We start from the raw sequence: 17,673 nt of genomic DNA, 5'->3' as shown, positions 1-17,673 counted from the left end.
AACACCTACCTGCACTCACTCCCTACACACCACACCTCTACTTACAAGTAAGAGCACGGTGGGCAGCTCCGGAATGGGAGCTACAGCTGGAATCACCGGAGCAGCTGATGCCCATCCCTGGATTCTTATTTAATTGGTTTGAGGTGCAACATGGGCCCTGGGATTTTTTTTTTTATATTATGTTTTAGAAACAGAGTCTCACTCTGTTGCCCAGGATACAGTGCAGTGGTACAATCATACCTTACTGCAGCCTCCAACTCCTGGGTTCGAGGGATCCTCCCACCTCAACCTCCCAAGTAGCTAGGAGTACAGGTGCATGACGCTGCACCCAGCTTGGCACAAGGAGATTTAAAAGCTTCCCAGGTGATTCTAAAATGCAGCCAAGTTTGGCAAACACAGGAATAAAGGTTAAGAGAACTTGGCGTGACCTCTCCCACTACTTGGGTAGGGTTGGACACATCATTTAACTCCCCCAAGCCTGAATGTGTTTACCGCAAAATGCGATGACTGAATACATGCCACATCTGACTATAGCATTAAATGATGTAATCCACATAAAATGTTTATCTCACTGTGGTAAGTGCTGGTGGAAAGCAGAGAAATGCCCTTCCCCAAAGATGCTCAAGCCCTAATCACTGGAACCTGATGTAGACGACTGAGATAATGAAAACTGGGGCTTTTGAACTCCCGAGATTTAGATGACATTTGAGGTTTTGAACAGAAGAGACCAGAGAGAGCCTGGGATGGGGGGATACATACTGCATGAAGGATGAACGTTGACTTTGGGTGGGAGGGCCGACAGTGGTAGACAGAATGGTGACCCCCACAGATGCCTCCTCCCTAGCTTCCGGAGCCTGTGAGCATGTCCATCACACGGCAGAGGAGTTGTATGTGTTACTGCCCTGCTGCTTGCTCTGCCTTTCACCCCAGTCGAGTCCCAGCTGGCTGGGCCTGGGACAGATCCCTCCCCAAGGACAATCTGCTGCCAGACCAGCAGTCACAGCTCAGCCTGGCAGAAAGAACTACATCCAAGTTGGATTATAAGAAGACATGCATAGTCTCTCTTTCAAGAATTTGAATTTGTCAATTCAGACTCTATCCACTGGTAGAGAGAACAGATGTGAAAAGATGAACAGGGAGAAGCCAGGAGGCAGCAAGGCCAAGACCTAGCAGAAGTTGTGAGTTAGCAGAAGTGAGGACTAGCAGAAGCCACTACGTAGAAAAAAACAAACAGAAAATTAGGAAGGGGAAAGAGAGAGATCATTTTCAGTAGAAGTAGAAACTGAAGGCACCCAATGGCAGGGAGCAAACAAAATCCTATGCAGTGGGAACAACACGATACCTAATCCCAAGAGATACCCAGGATTCTTCCTGTTAGAAAGTCATACCCCGTGTTCAAGAGGCCAGGCTCTATGGCTATTCCTAACTCCAGAAAAACTCCTCCCTGCCTTACTGCTATGCATGGCCTTACAATGCCATAGTCCTCCTTATTGTGAAGGCCTGCAACAAACCGCCTGAAGCTCCTACTCTGATGCACGTAACTATACCTGTCATCAGAACCCTTAAATATATCACCGTTTGTATTAGTCCATTCTCGTATTGCTATAGAGAAATACCTGAGGCTCGATAATTTATAAGAAAAGAGCTTTATCTGGCTCATGGTTCTGGGGAGGCTTCAGGGAGCTTTTACTCATAGCAGAAGGGAAGGTAAAGCAGGAGCAGGCGCTTCACGTGGTGAAAACAGGAGCAGGAGAGAGGGTAGGGGAGGTGCCTCATACTTTTAAACAATCAAACATCCTGAGAACTCAATCACTATTGTGAAGACAGCATCGAGGGATGGTGCTAAACAATTCATTAGAAATCCACCTCCCCCCCACCCCCGCTCTCCCGCTTCCAGTCACCTCCCACCAGGCCCCACCTCCAATAGCGGAGATTACAGTTCAGCATGAGATTTGGGCAGGGACACAGATCCAAACTACACCACTGTCATCTGGTGTCTGACAAAGAAAAGCCATGAGCATCACCGTCTCACGGACTTGCTCTGGGAGTTCAAACAGTGGCTCCACCAAGTCCCCGATGTGTGACCTTCGGCAGATCTCTTGAAGTCTTTGAGCCTCCCTTTCAACCTGTGTAAAGCAGGGAAATTGGTACCTTACCCATAAGCGTTGCTGAGTAGAATAAATAAGGTAATATATGCAAATTGCCTGGTACTAGAGAAGGTGTTCATTACGTATTGTTTGCCTTCCCTTCCCTCTATTTCATTTGCATATACTTCTTTGGAATGAAAAGAAAGGTGTTTCTGATCTTTATTTGCTATACCATATAACTATTGATTACTTAATCCATACTTCTCAAAATGAGTTAGGAAACAATTATTAATACCAAAAAATTATTTCTCCTATGATGAGAAATCTGATACGTTCACTTAGCCTGATCTTCAGGCTCTAGTTCAGCAAATCTCCCCAAACTCACAACTCGGGTCAGCATCCTTACGTGAAATACAAGCTATAAGCAGACCGGGTTGGTCACAGACCCCAGAGCACACCTTGGTTATCCAATAACACACTTCCTCACCTATTCAAACTCAGCTCACCTTTGGAGGTGCCAGCGGGAAACTGATGACACATTCACATTAAGATTATTTCTGAAGACTTAATAATATTTACACATGAGTGGGCTGCGTTGAAGAGAAACCCCAAAGGACAGTGCAGTGTCCCAGGGAGAGAAGAGCAGAACTGTTACCTCTCCTAGGCCTGAAGGGATGAGAGGAGGGAAGGGCTACCAGACCAGGAGGGAACCCTGTAGAGACAATTCCTTAAAGGAGCAGTGACCTTCAGTCTAGGAGGCAGCAAACCCAAGGCCAGCGAGCAGGGAGAAAGAAGCTGAAAGGAAGATCAAAAACACAGAGACTTCCCTCTCCTTTCCTCTCCTCAGCCTCCTGCTAGCACCCAGCACTGGCTAATCCCCATAAGCAGCCAAACGGTCAGGAGGCTCACAGATGAAAGAGGGATGGACGCAGTCCACACCGGTCAGCTTCCCAGAGCAGGAGAATAGGGCAGAGAGAGCCCCTGGAGGGGCAAGCAGAAGACAGCCAAAGGCCCAGGTGAAGCCCTCCTGCTCCAGGAAGAATTTCCTATCACAGCCTATATTCTTCAAAATTCCCAAGGAACTGCATGTCTTTATGTCTCCTGTAACAGAGCATAAAACAGAAGGGAGAAATGAAGAAAAGAAAACAATGGCATTCACGAGAACCTACTAGGCTTCACGTTCTGTGCTAAGCAGTGTATACATTCCCCGTGCCATTACTTCTTTACAATCTGGGAAGGCAAGTATGATTATTCCCATTTTGTAGTGGTGGAAACACAGGCACAGAAGTGATGAAGTATCAAGTCCCGGGTCCCATTCCTATGGTGAATCCAGATCCAGAACCCAAGTGTATCTCATTCCAAATATCACAATGTTTCCATAAAACCATACTGCCTTCATAAATTGTCATTTCTTATCTACCTATATCTTGCCCTTCAATGAGCCTGAAGGCCACCTGAAGGCATAGATGGTCTTCTATTTCTCTCGCATCTTCCTTTGCCTTTGTGCCAGTAAGATGCAAGAAAGCTTCACATATATATTAGCTGATAAATAAAATCACAAAATCTTTGAAATCCCCACAATCCTATTTTTTTCTCAGTTTAAAAATACCCTGTTTTGCCAAACACTCAGAAACTTCTTTTCTGTCTTAGAACAGGCTTTTTTTCTTTTTTTTCTTTTTTTTTTACACACATCTTATATTGGGATTCACAACTCATCGCTCCCACAAGAAATCCCCCAGGCTCCTTGTCTGTTCAGGCAAGCACTTGGTAAATTCGGAAAACATTTTAGATTCATTTCTGCTTGCCAAGTACAAGGCTTCTGGGTAGCCTGCTCTTATGCGAAGCTTTAAAAGAAATATTATGGTCATTTACTTAAGCATATCCAACAACATTTTAAAAAATGGACTCTTTGGATGAAGTATTACTAATAATAAAAACAATAAAATAATTAATGGTATGACCATGGCAGCTCTGTATATTTGATATTATGTGAGTGCAATCTTACCTGGTGAGAATTTCTAAAAGCCCCCAAGTGCTTTTCTGACATTTCGTCATTGGCTCCTTTTGCCTTCTCTGCAGGGTAGCAAAGGTGAACTTGTGTAGCCTTCAAGTGGAGGTTGAGGCCTGAGGCCCAAACAACTCGCTTTCTCCACTCCACACTCACCTCCCATTTAACAGGAAGACAACAAACCTTGTCAGAACATAGCAACAGTGAAAGGAAAGGATCTTGCAGGTTTTTAGGAGGGTCCCCTCGGGTCCCTCTTTGTGCACTCATTTGACATTTCCTTTCTAACAACGACTGTCACGGTTTGCCAAATGCCCTCTCTTTTGTGCTTTCATTTCATCTTCATGGTGCTGTCCTCATTTTACCGTGGTTGGAGATGATATAAGCCACAGATTTTACAGCTAAATAGGACTGGACCCCATGCCTTTTGAGTCCAAGATCTCTTCTGTACCTTGTAAATACCATCTGACTTCTGACTCTATATTATACCACCTTAATTAGATTATCAGCCCTAGTACAGGTACTGCCACCCTGAATGACAGTGAAAGAGCAGGACCTGTTGCTAGTAGGTGAGTTGCCCACAATCTTCCCTACTCTTCCCCAGCTGGTGAGACCACACCTCCTTCCCCATCTGTTGAATCTAGACCATACCTCCCAGACCACACCTTCTTCTCCATCTGCTGAGTCTAGGCCACATCCTTTTTCCCTTTCTGTTGAATCTAGGCCACACTCCCTGCCTGTCTGTTGAATCTAGACCACACTCCCTGCCTGTCTGTTGAATCTAGACCACACTCCCTTTCCTGTCTGCTGAATCTAGGCCACACCTTCTTTGCCTGTCTGTTGAATCCAGACCACATCCCCTTCCCTGTCTGTTGAATCTAGACTACACCCCCTTTCCTGTTGAATCTAGGCCACACCCCCTTTCCCGTTTGTTGAATTTAGGCCACACCCCCTTTCCTGTATTTTGAATATAGACCACACCCTCTTCCCTGTCAATTCAATCTAGACCACACCTCCTAGACCACCTTCTTTCCCTAGCTATGGAATCTAGACCACACCTCCCAGACCAGGCCTCCTCCATCTGCTGAATCTAGACTACACCTCCTGTCCCATCTGTTGAATCTCTGCACCTTTGCCCAGCCACCTGATGAGAGCTGTGGGGTCACTAACCTGAATAATAATGCTTCTTCCCTCTCTGGAGGGAACTTCAACCTTTGCTCATTAAAATTTACAGTCTAAATTAGAAGTATTCTTTAGAGATAAGAAGACCAAAATAAAGATAACAGAATACTAAATGGCTTCCAAGAGCCAAACTAGTAGGTCGGTTCATCCAGATTTGTAATTGGGTTATCCCTAAAAAATGAGCCAGCCTTGATTAGGTGCCCATTAGCTTTCAGCTTCCAGAGAGCAGCAAGCTAATCCTGCAAACAGGCATTCTCTTGACATCTGTGATTCTCTAGATATTACCAGTTAATGTCCATGCAAGGAGGAATGGATATATGATCAGAAGAAGCATGAAAAGATCTCCTCCTCTCAGGAATTCTAGGGGGAAACACCCACAGAAAATCACAGGGTTGAAAAAAATTGGTATATCAAATACTCCTTTGAAAAATTTTATGAAAGCTGTGAACACTTTCCCAAAGCTCAAGTCAAGAACTTAAGATGTAAAGTGGGGATTTAAAAAAAAATTCAAAAAGGAAACAAAAACCCAGTATGTTTTAAAAGCACAATTTAAAAATTGTCAGTACTATGTGCACTGACTTTTCATCTTCTAACTTTTATCCAATCATTCTGGTGGCATATTGCCACAAAATCACAGTAAAATAAGAAATGGCTTCTAATAATAAGAAGACTGTATGGCTAAAAAGTACTTTTCCATCTGTGTGTCCAAATGAAGTTCTCTCAATAACCTCAGAAAAACACAAAATAGGAATCTCAGTGCTCATTTTAAAGACTGAGCAACTGAGGCTCTGGGAAGGAAACTGACTTACCCAGAGCTCCAGTGCTAGTAAATGGCTGTAACCAAGCTAAGATCAAAGTCTTTAGGCTTCTAGTCTAGGGTTTTAAAGATGAAAAAAAAAAAAAACTCGGATACCAGCTAGACCCATAGCCTAGAGCAAGCTTGTCCAACCAGCACCCTGCCAGCCACATGTAGCCCAGGATGGCTTTGAATGCGACCCAACACAAATTCATAAACGTTCTTAAAATATTATGAAATTTTTTTGTGACATTTTTTAGCTCATCAGCTATCATTAGTGTATTTTATGTGTGGTCCAAGGATATTCTTCTTTTTCGAACGTGGCTCAGGGAAGCCAAAAGATTGGATACCCCTGGCCTAGAGTCTGTACTTTGCAGATGAAGAACGATCTTAGAAAGATCGAATGCTTTGCCTGAAGTTACACAATGAGTGAGTTACACAGATCAGTTAACTAGGTCACCTGATCTTTAGTCCACTTCTGACACCACTGTGGTCCGCTGAGCCCATCATTCATAACATCTGCCACAGAGAATACTTCCATATGATTTGTATTATTAGGCAATTTCTAGCTTCATTCACTTTTAGGATTTCTGCTCCAAAATGTTTGTTTTTAAACATTTCAAAAAGCATAAAAGTGTCTTTTAAAAGAATTAAAGCATGATAAGACTTCTGCCCACACTTTAGAGGTAGCCTTTTGTACACAACATAATTTACCAAAACTCAGGTAACATAACTTACCAAAACTCAATGTTTTCTAGCACTCTAGAAAACGTTTTCCTAGAACTCCAGGCACAGGCAAGAAAGAACTCAGACACAGAAGAAGTAACTCAGCAGCTGAAAGCAAACAAACCCCAACAACCTGGGCAAATTAATTTCTAGTAAAGAGCTCTACTCAGAGATGAAAAAAAAATTAAGTTAAATACTACATTACCCATGTTGATCATGCTGCAGAGCAAAGCTCCAGAACAGACAGCCCTCCTGGCCCTTGTGGGAGCTCAAAGCCACCCCACAAAGAAGGAAGGACAAAGTACACAGCTGAGATCACAATTAGTGACTTTCAGTGATCACCAGAGAAGGAGTTTGGCAAGGAGCAATCAATCACATGGGGAGACACAGTTTAGTGTTCTGCCACAAACATCATCAGGGCAAGAGGCATTCACGTACAGACCCCAGCCACTCCAAACACATTTATTTGCTCTTTCAATTTACAGACTGCCGGCTGTTTGCCATACATTGTTCAGTTCTGAGGACACAGCTTATGTTCTAGTGAAGGTTGGTGGACAATAAATCAATCAAGTCTATCAAGTATACAATATGTCAGGTATCGGTAAGTGTTATGAAGAAAAATAAGGATGGGAGGGCTATAAGAAGTGCTGGAGGGGAGTAAATCTTTTTAATGAGTAGTTAGCAAAGGCCATACTGAGATGACGTTGGAGCAAAACTTTTAAGAGGGTGAAGGTGTGTGCCATGCAGAGATCTGGAGGAATAGCATTTGAGGCGGAGGGAACAGCAAGCCCCAAAATCTCTGAGGCAGAAATGAGCCAAGCACTTTCATCAAAGAACAGTGGAGATGCTAGTATAGGACACAGAGGAGAGGGAAAAAGAAGTAAAGGATGAGATCAACAACGTGGATGCCAGAGCCAGGCCCTAGAGATGGAAAGTATGGCAGAGTCCTCGCTGCTAAGTGGCTCGCAGTCTAGCGGGAAGTAAGCAATTGTGCCCAGAAGGCTAGGGTTTTCTGGGCTGGCTTTGCCAATCACTCCCCAGGCAACTCTGGAAAGGAAAACTTTTGTGAGGCTCCCTTTCCTCATTTGTAAAAGAAAAAAAAAGAACAATAATAATCTCATTTCGTCTATCCCACTAACCCTGCTCCCATCACTGTAGTGAGATAGCTTCAAAATGCGACTGTAATTTCTCTGCAGAACAACTGTAAGGGTTTAATAGTTCCATTTCCATGTGATAGATAAGAAACTTAGATGCAGAGAGTTAAAGTTCTTACTCAAGAAAACACAGATAGAGAGATGGGCATGGTCGCTTACTCCTGTAATCCCGGCTACTTGGGAGACTGAGGTGGGGAGTGTGTGAGCCTAGGAATTTGAGGCTGCACTGAGTGATGAGAGTGCCACTGTACTCCAGCCTAGCTGCCAGAACAAGAGCCAATCTCTAAAAAAAATAGATAGATGATAGACAGACAGATAGACAGCCAGATTGACAGAGAAGCAGCAGAACTCAGATTTGAAAATGTCTTTGTGACCCCCAAAAGCCCACTGCTCCAATTTGCTCATGTGATGGCCCCAAGAAAACGACAGCTGTTAAGTGTCACCCAGCGTGAGAAGGGCAACACGGCCTCATAATGGCTGTTGCTGTTCTAATGACATAGTGGGCTAGGCGGGATGATGGAACAAAGTACACTCTGTCATCATGATTGCTAAGCAGTCCCACGTGAGGACAAAGCTCAATCTGAAGGTGGCAAGATTAAACTTGTCCTGTTTCTCTAGGTGTCTCCACAGACTAGATTAGTTTGGATTCCTGAAGCCTGAGCACACTGGGAAACTGAGGCAGCCATTTAAGTCATCAAATGCCCCAAGCTTAGAATTGTGAAAATGAAAAGAAAAAAAAAAATCAGACATCAAACTGTGTAGCTTAGAATGATAGGAGTTGTTCTTCCCCACCTCCTGCCAACCGCCACACACACACACACACACACACACACACACACGCACCGCTTCTTGGCTGCAACGTGTCTGAAGGGGAGGAAAGACATTCAGTTATGTTAGGGAGCATGTGTTTATGGCCCTGGACCTTGCTCCCGATAAATGAAGATTCAGTTTAACTCATCTGGAAAAGTTAACTTTTCTGGATGCTCTAACACTCGGAATGTCCCACACCCTTTATTTCTTACACAATCTATGTCCAGGCAAAGGTCATCAGCGGACTCCTTAACTCAAGCCAATATAACTTGATATTGACTGTGTTTGTGTTACCGTCCATGTGAATGCATCTTTCTTGTGACCATAATACAATGGCAATAAACATGATGATGGTGATGGTAAAAATAATGAAGGCCACAAGGTGAAGTCAGTCTTCTACTTAATTCCTGGCACTAAACGTTATGGTTTCTTAACCTCCCTGAACCTAAATTTCTCATCTCTGAAATGTTACTAATATTTATCTTGCGACGTTAGTATTGTGGCAAGGGAGGGGGAGGTATCTAAAGTCCTTGAGTCCACAGCTGTTCCTTCATAACTGACTGTTGTTATTCTCTGTCAAAAGAAAGGTGAATAAGATTTACACATTTTTATTCCATCCATAATCTCATGCGATACCCACAACACGACCCCAGCCCTTAACTTGGGGTCTCTCCCTTAGTAGTCACTCAAAAAATAAAATCCAGAACTAGATAAGAGTTTAGAAATAACCTAAGTCTTTCATTTTACCACTGGAGAAAGTGAAGTCCAAAGAGGGGACACATAATTTTATCTAAGCAGATGCCATCTACAATAATTTAGAAACCTCTTCCTGATGATGAACTCAGGCAAAGGTAGTAAGTGTCACATCATAAGTGAAATGCCATAGGGAACATCACCAGAGCCCAGGCTAATGCATCCAGGACCTGATTTAGTTGTTGTGATACCCGGAATCATACAAAGGCTTTATTAAAACTCCATTTACTGGAGGACAGTGTCTTGTGCCTTGAATGTAAAATGGCCCCTATTCACACTGACCTCTCAGTGTGCAGGGAAATGAGGGCCAAACTTCCCAAAGGTTCTCATTTGCAGCAGTGGCTGGTGAGCATCAGCGGAGTGTGAAAACTCCAGCACTATTGCTTTCCACCTGTTTCTCCACTTGCTCATTATCTCAGAGTTCCAGGGGGACGGTTCCACACTTGGCCTAATGGAATAGGGAGGGACGCTTTTGCTGGACTGAACTGTCCACTTCAACGAGGTCAGGGCAGCGCTTGCTCTCATGAAGCCCTGGGTGGGCCTGAACACTTGCTCAGGAATCCTGAGATGAGGCTCTCAGAAAAGAAGGTTTTGTGCATTTCTGTCTGTCGTTATCCAGGAGCAGATGGGGTGCTAAAATTAAGGATGCAGTGCCCCAGTTTTTAGGCACTCACTGTTTCTGTGGAAATGATGCTGAGGCTGAAAGCTAGAGAGTGTGGGGTAAAGCCAATTGAGAATGAGGCCTCAAGGTGTGGCAGGAAAATAGCACAGGTTTGAGTCTGTGTGGGTCCTGCTTTGCCCATCTCTCCTGCATGGCTTTGAATGAACTGCAACTTCCCCGAGCCCTAGCCTGGTCCCCACAATATGACAGTCAGGGGGTCTGAGCACTGCTTCTTTCATAGGCTCCTTTCTTTACAAAATGTGTTAAAAAATTATATTCAATTACTGTGTTGGTATCATGACAAGCATAATCTTTGACCCTAAAAGTCCATTTCCTTCTTCTGAGTTTAAAAGAAGTGAAAATCTATTTGTGGGACCTCAAAAATACAGTAGGGGCCTGAGGCACTGTGCCTGCTATGAGGAAGGGGTAAGTTGGCCCCGGTCTGGCCAGTTTCCATAATAGAAAAGTGGAATTGATGGCACCTGCCACTCAAGATGTTGTTAGGGTGAGTAGTTTAATACAAAGCTGACCTCCCACCACGCCTGTTCCAGCAGATGTTCAGTCAGTGGTTGTTAATATTATATTATGTTTATTATTCAGAAAGTGTAATTTAGCCATTTCCATAGACAATTGTTTATGCTCCCTCTCCCTGCAAACACACACAAATTCATACATTGAAACCTAATCCCTAGGATGATGGAATTTGGAGGTGTAGCCTTTGGAAGGTGATGGGATTCGTGCTCTTACAGGAAAGACCTCAGAGAAGTCCCTCACCCCTTCCACCGTGTGAGGTTACAGTGAGAAGGTGCCATCTATGAACCAGGAAGTGGATTCTCACAGACACTGAATCTGCTGGAGCCTTGATCTTGGACTTTCCAGCCTCCAGGACTGTAAGAAGTAAATTTCTGTTATTTACAAACCACCCAATCTATGGCATTCTGTTATAGCAGTCCAAAAGGACCAAGACAGCCATGCTTCAAAGAAAACAGGATTCTGCATCTTTTGGCAGGAGAGACATGAGTTTGTTCCCTGTGCAATTTACTCACTCAGCTCCTCAAAATATCCCAATAGCTATGAGAATATGGTTGTTCTCAATAGATACGCATACTTAATACTGACAACAGACTTAAAAGGAAACATTTTCCCACCAAGCGGAAACTTTATCAAAATTGTCCTTGTTATTATTTTTTGACAAACATCAAAATATCAGAGCACTTAGAAAAATCAATGTCCCAGGCTCTGTCAGCTGAAGCTGGAGCTGTGGCCAGAGTTTGGGGAAGAGCACCTGACTTGGAGTCTCACATGTGATTTGCTGACCTGGTTCAAATTCCATCAGAGGCTTGGCAGGTCCTTAACATTCCAAGCCCCAGTTCTCTTTTCTGCAGTATGGAATGCCAATCCCTACTTACATTAGGGATGTTGTGGGGCTCAGAGGATCTAATGAATGTTCACTAAGCAATTTACCAAGGTTTCCCACAGAACACTCTATCTCTTAAGGATGCTCTTTAAAAATAAGTAAGGGATAAGCTAGGCCTGGTGGGGCACACCTGTGGTCCCAACTACTTGGGAAGTTGAGGCAGAATGATCGCTTGAGCTCAGGAGTCCCTGGCCAGCCTGGGCAACATATCAAGACATTGTCTCAGAAACACACACACACACACACACACACACACACAAAGCAAGGGATGAACAGATGGAAAAAAAGGACAGACGAACAGGTACACAGATGGGAAGAAGGGAAGGAGGCAGGGAGGAAAAGAGAGGATGGATCCATGGTTAAATAGTTCTCAAAACAATAATATAATAGCCCCTGATCCCTTGAGATATCATAATAAATATTAACAACTTTGAAAAGCCCTTTGTCAAGGGCACTTACTTTAAATAAGACCAGAAATTCTATAATTTGTTTAACCAAATTTTCTCCTGGCATAACTACAGATATCCTATCTGATCTGAGAAATGCCCACCACCCCACTTCTTCTGTCCTTTCTGCTTCAGGGTCTTTGCAGTTGTGTTTCCTCTCCTGGCTCCTTCTTGTCTTATAGGTTTCCACTCAAATGTCACTTATTTAAAGTGGCTTTCCAAGGTCACCCAAACTAAAATTGCCTCCTTGTGTCCTCATACCAGTTACTGTATCATTTCAAACTATTTATTATGTAGTACTTATTCCATGTAAATTCTAATAATGAGTTTGCTTATTGTCTATCTTAACCTCTTGAAAGCACCAGTTTACCTGAGTTCTTTGTCACTATAGCCACCGCAATGAATCTAGCATCATCAGAGGGCACACCTCAAAAAATATTTGCTGGACGAACAGATGGGTGGATAGTTAGGTGGGTACGTGGGTGGGTAAATAGATGCATGGATAGATGGTGGAAAGCTTACCTATTATATGATCTTTTTTCTTTTTTGAGACAGAGCCTTGCTCTGTCATCCAGGTTGGAGTGCAGTGGCACGATCTCGGCTCACTGACACCTCTTCCTCCCAGGTTCATGCCATTCTCCTGCCTCAGCCTCCCGAGTAGCTGGGACTACAAGCGCCTGCCACCATGCCCAGCTAATTTTTTGTACTTTTAGTATAGACAGGGTCTCACCATGTTAGCCAGGATGGTCTCGATCTCCTGACCTCGTGATCCGCCCGCCTCATCCTCCCAAAGTGCTGGGATTACAGGCGTGAGCCACCGCGCCTGGCCACCTATTATATGATCTTTAAGAAACACCTTAAACCTTCTGGGCCTTGGTTTTCCTATGTTGAAAGACTATAAACTCCTCCCACCATTGTTATTGTAAGTACAGGTATAGCAGCTATAGAGACCCTATTTATTAAGTATCATCAATATGGCAAGGAACTTTTTCTGGGGTAACTTTATTCACTTTTAAAACAAGTTTATGATAGGTGTATTACTATCCCAATTTAAAGATCAGAAAACTGTAGACAAAAGCTTAAATTCCTTCTTAGTAAGTGACGGAGCCTATTGCCCAGTCCTAAACCAGTGCTGTGTCTACGTAATGAATCTATAAGGCAGAGGAAATAGTGGCTCTGACTATCGCAAAAGAAATATGACTTCAAACAGAACAGGAGAGAGAAAACAGGTGAGGCATTTTGTACATAATCCAATTTACTGTGTATTATTCTATGCCTAGAAAACAAGAAGCACTTCCTAAGTCAGTGGATTTTTAAAGAGTCAAATCTTAGATCTATACAAATGTATTTTATTTTGTAATAAAATCTTGTGCATTTTATTTGCAGCACTTGTTCTAAATCATCTCTACACTTGACAGTCGGGAGCCATCCACCTTCCCCCTCATATGAAGATTTTATTTTCTCTTGGAGAGCAATTACCGGACAAATGCCAGGCTACAGAAGGTGTTTCTCCAGCAGCAGCATCTGTCTCCTTGGCAGGCTCCTCAGGCAATTTTACTGGCAGCGCTAAAATGGCCAGGGGGTCAGTCAGAGCTCAGCTGCCCACAAGCTCTCAGGTGGCCTACCAGCCTCTGCTAGGATGTCTCAAAAAGAAAAAAACAACAAAAAACAAAAAAAAGCTTGGATCTACCTCAAAAGTTGAAGATTGGCCAAAGTAAAGTTGTTCAGTGAGAACCATTTGGGCCAATCCTAGTTTCTGCTGGGAGCCAAAAAATTCCCATGATCCTCTTTGCTAAACAAACCAACAGTGACAGCAACCTACATAAGGGCATAGACATTCAGATTCCGAGGTAACAGGCAAATATGTGCTGTGGCAGCCACCTTAAAATGGGCCCGAATGATCCCTGCCTAGTAATATTCACGCCTTTGGTAGTCTCCTCACTGAGTGTGGGCTGGACTTAGTGACTTACTTGTAAGCAAGTATGCTTATTTGTAATAAATGGAATATGGCCAAAGTAATGGGATGTCACTTGATAAATCAGGTTATAGAAAGACCCTGACTTTCATCTTGCTCTCCATCTCTTGCCCTCTCATTAGCTTGCTCTGATGGTAGCCAGCTGCCATATCTGTGAGCCACCCTATCAGGAGGCCACATGACAGGGAACCAAGGGAAGCCTCCGGCAAACAGCCTAAGAAGAACTGAGATCCCCAGTCCAACAGCACGTGAGGAACTGAGGTCCACCAACGGCCCCTTGAGTGAGCTTGGAAACAGATCCGTCCTGGGTGAGCCTTGCGATGACGGGAGCAGCTCTGGCCAATGCCTTGATTGCAGTCTTGTGAGAGGTCTTGAGCAAGGGGACCCAGCTCAACTGACCCATCAAAGCTGTGGGATTACAAATGTTTGCTCTTTTAAGCTGCTACATGTTGGAGTAATTTGTTATGCAGCAGTAGTTAACTAATATGTGTTCTTAAAACACAATTTCTTTTGGTCACGTAAATAGAATGACCTCTTTCAAGTGTGCTCAAAGATTACCTCTCTGGGCCTGTTCTAATTATCCTATTGAAAATCACAGCTCACTTCTACCCCACTCCCATGCCACCTTATGCTGTACCATCTTTTCATATTTGCTGAATCCTTAAGCATTATCTTTGAACACTGCGTTACTCAAAGAGTAGTCTTTGAAACAGCAGCATCCACCTCACATGGGAGCTTATTAGAAATGAAGTCTCAGGTACCATTCCAGATCTATTAAGTCAAAATCTGCATGTTAGGAAGATCTCCAGGTGATTTACAGGTACATCAACATTTGAGAAACACTAGTCTAATACGAAGTTTTCTTATTTATTTATTTTTTTGCCTGCCTCCCACCCTCCCTCAACCTCAATGAGATTTTATTTTCTCATTGGAATGACAATGGAAGTCATCGTTGATACTGAGTGCCACCATTTGAAAGTGCCTAGTCTGCTTTTGCGAAGATCAACCAGCAAGGAGAGACAGACATGGACTATGCGTTTGTAATTTTTACAGTCAATGCCATTTGTATCTAAGCTTATTTGAATAGGGTTTCTGTCTCCTGTAGTCTGGAGTATTTCCAAATGGCAAGGTCAGAGCCATCTACAAATCGCACACAGCATCTCTCACTGTGTCTCCAGCAAGATGCTGACTGAAATCTCCCAGCTGCAACTCAAAAAAAAAAAAAAAAAATCCCAGGGAAGACTTTGATTGGTCCAGAGAGAGTGATTTGCATACTCCTAGATCAGTTAATTGCATTTAAGGGGGTGGAACTGAATGGTAGCTCCAAACCAACCACACAATTCAGGTTTGGTAAAGAAGATCCTCCAGAAAAAGAAAATTGGTTGTTTTTTTCTAAAGAAAAGGAGAGAAGTACTAAGTAAACAAAATGTCACATATTCATTGAATTTTACAACTTTATGCCCTTTAGATGCTGTCCCACAGCTTAAAATACTCTGGTAGATAGGATACCTAACACCTCCACAATCTTGATATACCTCCATAAACCAGGCAAGTTCCTGCTCAGCCTTCGAGAATCAGATCAAAATTTACCTCCTCTGTGTGGCACTCGCTAGTTCCCTGCTGCCTTGTAAAGAAGGCGCCTGCTTCCCCTTTGCCTCCCAAGGGAGATAAAAAATATCTTCACTGATCTCATTGAATTCTTCCACCTTCTATTAGAGAAAATATGCATAGGGCACTTTGACTCAATATAATAAACGCAGTATTAAACTTTCAACTTTTTGTTTACCAATTAATTTGCAAAAAAAAAAAATGAATTTTCATCAAATTCCTCAGCCTCTGGATTGAGGATAAAAGAGATGGGTAAGACATGGGCTTGTTACGTTGTGTTTTCACATTTTGCATGTTTATTTTGAAAGGACTGCACCATCACAGTTCTATGGATTCCCTGCCTGCTCTTTACAGTATAGCACACTTTGCCAAGATCATGTATAAAAATATGGTCTTCCATCAACAACAGAAACACAGCCTCCGTGTCCACCTGTTTTGCTTTTGTTCCCCATTTCCTAACCTGTGCCCTCTAACCACTGAGGGTGAAAGGCCTCCATGTCATCAGCATTGGAGATCCCCACCTGTCTTTCCATCTAGAACATTCTCAGGGGTCGTGGCAGATCTTATTGAACCACGTTGTCTTTTTAGAAGTGTTGCATGGCCCCAGGGCTGCTGCTAATTACTAAACCTGTTACTATTGTGTGTGCTGCTCCCCTTCTCTGGAAACAGCTTGCTTGGAGATTGAAGCAGGGAGCCATTGAGATGGGCACCTTCTTCCTGGCAGAGCTCATGGTCCAGCTCCCAAAAGGATGCATCGGTACCAGCAGCTGAGGATTGGGGGAGGGCAGATTTGGGTCAGAGTCAGCAGCTGCAAACATGAACAAATGGCTGTCTCTTCCGTGGCAGTTTTTCTACACACATATTTGGAATCCAGCCACTTCCTCTGCATGAGTCACCAAGGAAAGACGCCTGTTTAGGGTAAGGCATCTTGAAGGTCCTTGAAGCCCTCCCTAATTCCCTTGGTCATTCTCTGGATGTCTGTTTCTTAACACAAAACACCCCCTCCCCCAATTCAGGTGTTTTGTGTGACCTCTCTTAAGACAATGAGCTCTCACATTTTCATTAGTGCTTTGACATATAGGAAGTTTTTTCCCTTACACGGGCTTTTCTTGCCCACTTTCCTCAGAGATGCTGAAAAAGCCAGATACTTGCTTTCTTGGACTCCCTTCTGGCTGGAAATGGCAATATGATACAGTCCTGGCAAAATAAGAATAAACAGAGGGTAGGTGGGTGTCTTGCTTTGTGGGAGTTCCTTCTGGGAAAAAAATAACCTCTGATCAACGAAAGGAGACAAGCAAGGAAACCTCTTCTTATCATCCTGGCTGCCCTGGCTTCTTTCTGTTTTCCATGAAGTTCTATGAAGGTGTGATACTTGGATCTATAGCAGCTATCCTGGGACCATGAAGCAATTAATCTAAGGATGGCAGAGGGCTGAAAGAAAGAACTTGAGCCCCTGATAACAACTTTGAACTATTGCACTGATCTTGGGACCACACCCTCTGAGTTTCTGTTATATCCGATAACAAATGGCTTTATTCCTTAAGTCACTGTGATAGGGTTTGGCTCTGTATTCCCACCCAAATCTCATCTCGAATTGTGTCAAGGGAGGGACCTAGTGGGAGAGGACTGTATTATGGGGGTGCCAGCCAGGTCCCAGAACCTGCCTGCTTCCCCTTTGCCTTATGCCATGATCGTAAGTTTCCTGAGGCCTCCCCAGCCATGCAGAATTGTGAGTCAATTAAACTTCTTTCCTTCGTAAATTACCCAGTTGCAGGTATTCTTTATAGCAGTGTGAAAACTGACTAATAGACACTGGCAGCCAGATTTTTTGTTTATGCTCACTAATAGCCTCATGTACATCTACAAGATTATTATGCACACTAACTTCTTGAATTTTGTAAGGTCGTAGAGCATTAATGAAAAAATAGATCTTCTCCATATAAACATGCATTCCCCCAAGTCTGGCCTACTATTTCAGGAGAATCAAAGATTCTCTATAAACCTATCCATGCACATACTACAATGCATGAATCTCTTGCTCAGAGAGAACATG

At 43.4% G+C, this 17,673-nt stretch overlaps 1 protein-coding gene across 17 annotated transcripts in view; it reads right to left on the bottom strand.

The window, feature by feature from the left end:
• The window catches only part of DAB1 (DAB adaptor protein 1), an 863,435-nt gene that overhangs the window by 309,437 nt on the left and 536,325 nt on the right, over positions 1–17,673 (bottom strand). Inside the window, exons 1-2 of one of the 17 annotated variants that reach the window (XM_058430795.1) lie at positions 7,002–7,033; positions 6,809–6,904 (exon numbers count right to left, since the gene is read on the bottom strand). The exons of 15 other annotated variants lie outside the window; for them this stretch is intronic. The gene's annotated coding sequence lies outside the window, so the exon portion shown is untranslated. Of the gene's footprint in view, positions 1–6,808; positions 6,905–7,001; positions 7,058–17,673 lie in introns of those variants that run through there. One more of the 17 variants, XM_058430796.1, reaches the window with a different exon arrangement.

The sequence above is a fragment of the Hylobates moloch genome, unplaced genomic scaffold (genome assembly GCF_009828535.3).
Source record: "Hylobates moloch isolate HMO894 unplaced genomic scaffold, HMol_V3 SCAFFOLD_18, whole genome shotgun sequence".
NCBI lineage: Eukaryota > Metazoa > Chordata > Mammalia > Primates > Hylobatidae > Hylobates > Hylobates moloch.
Note: the sequence above shows the minus strand (reverse complement) of the source record. Positions and strands in the feature narration are given on the sequence as shown.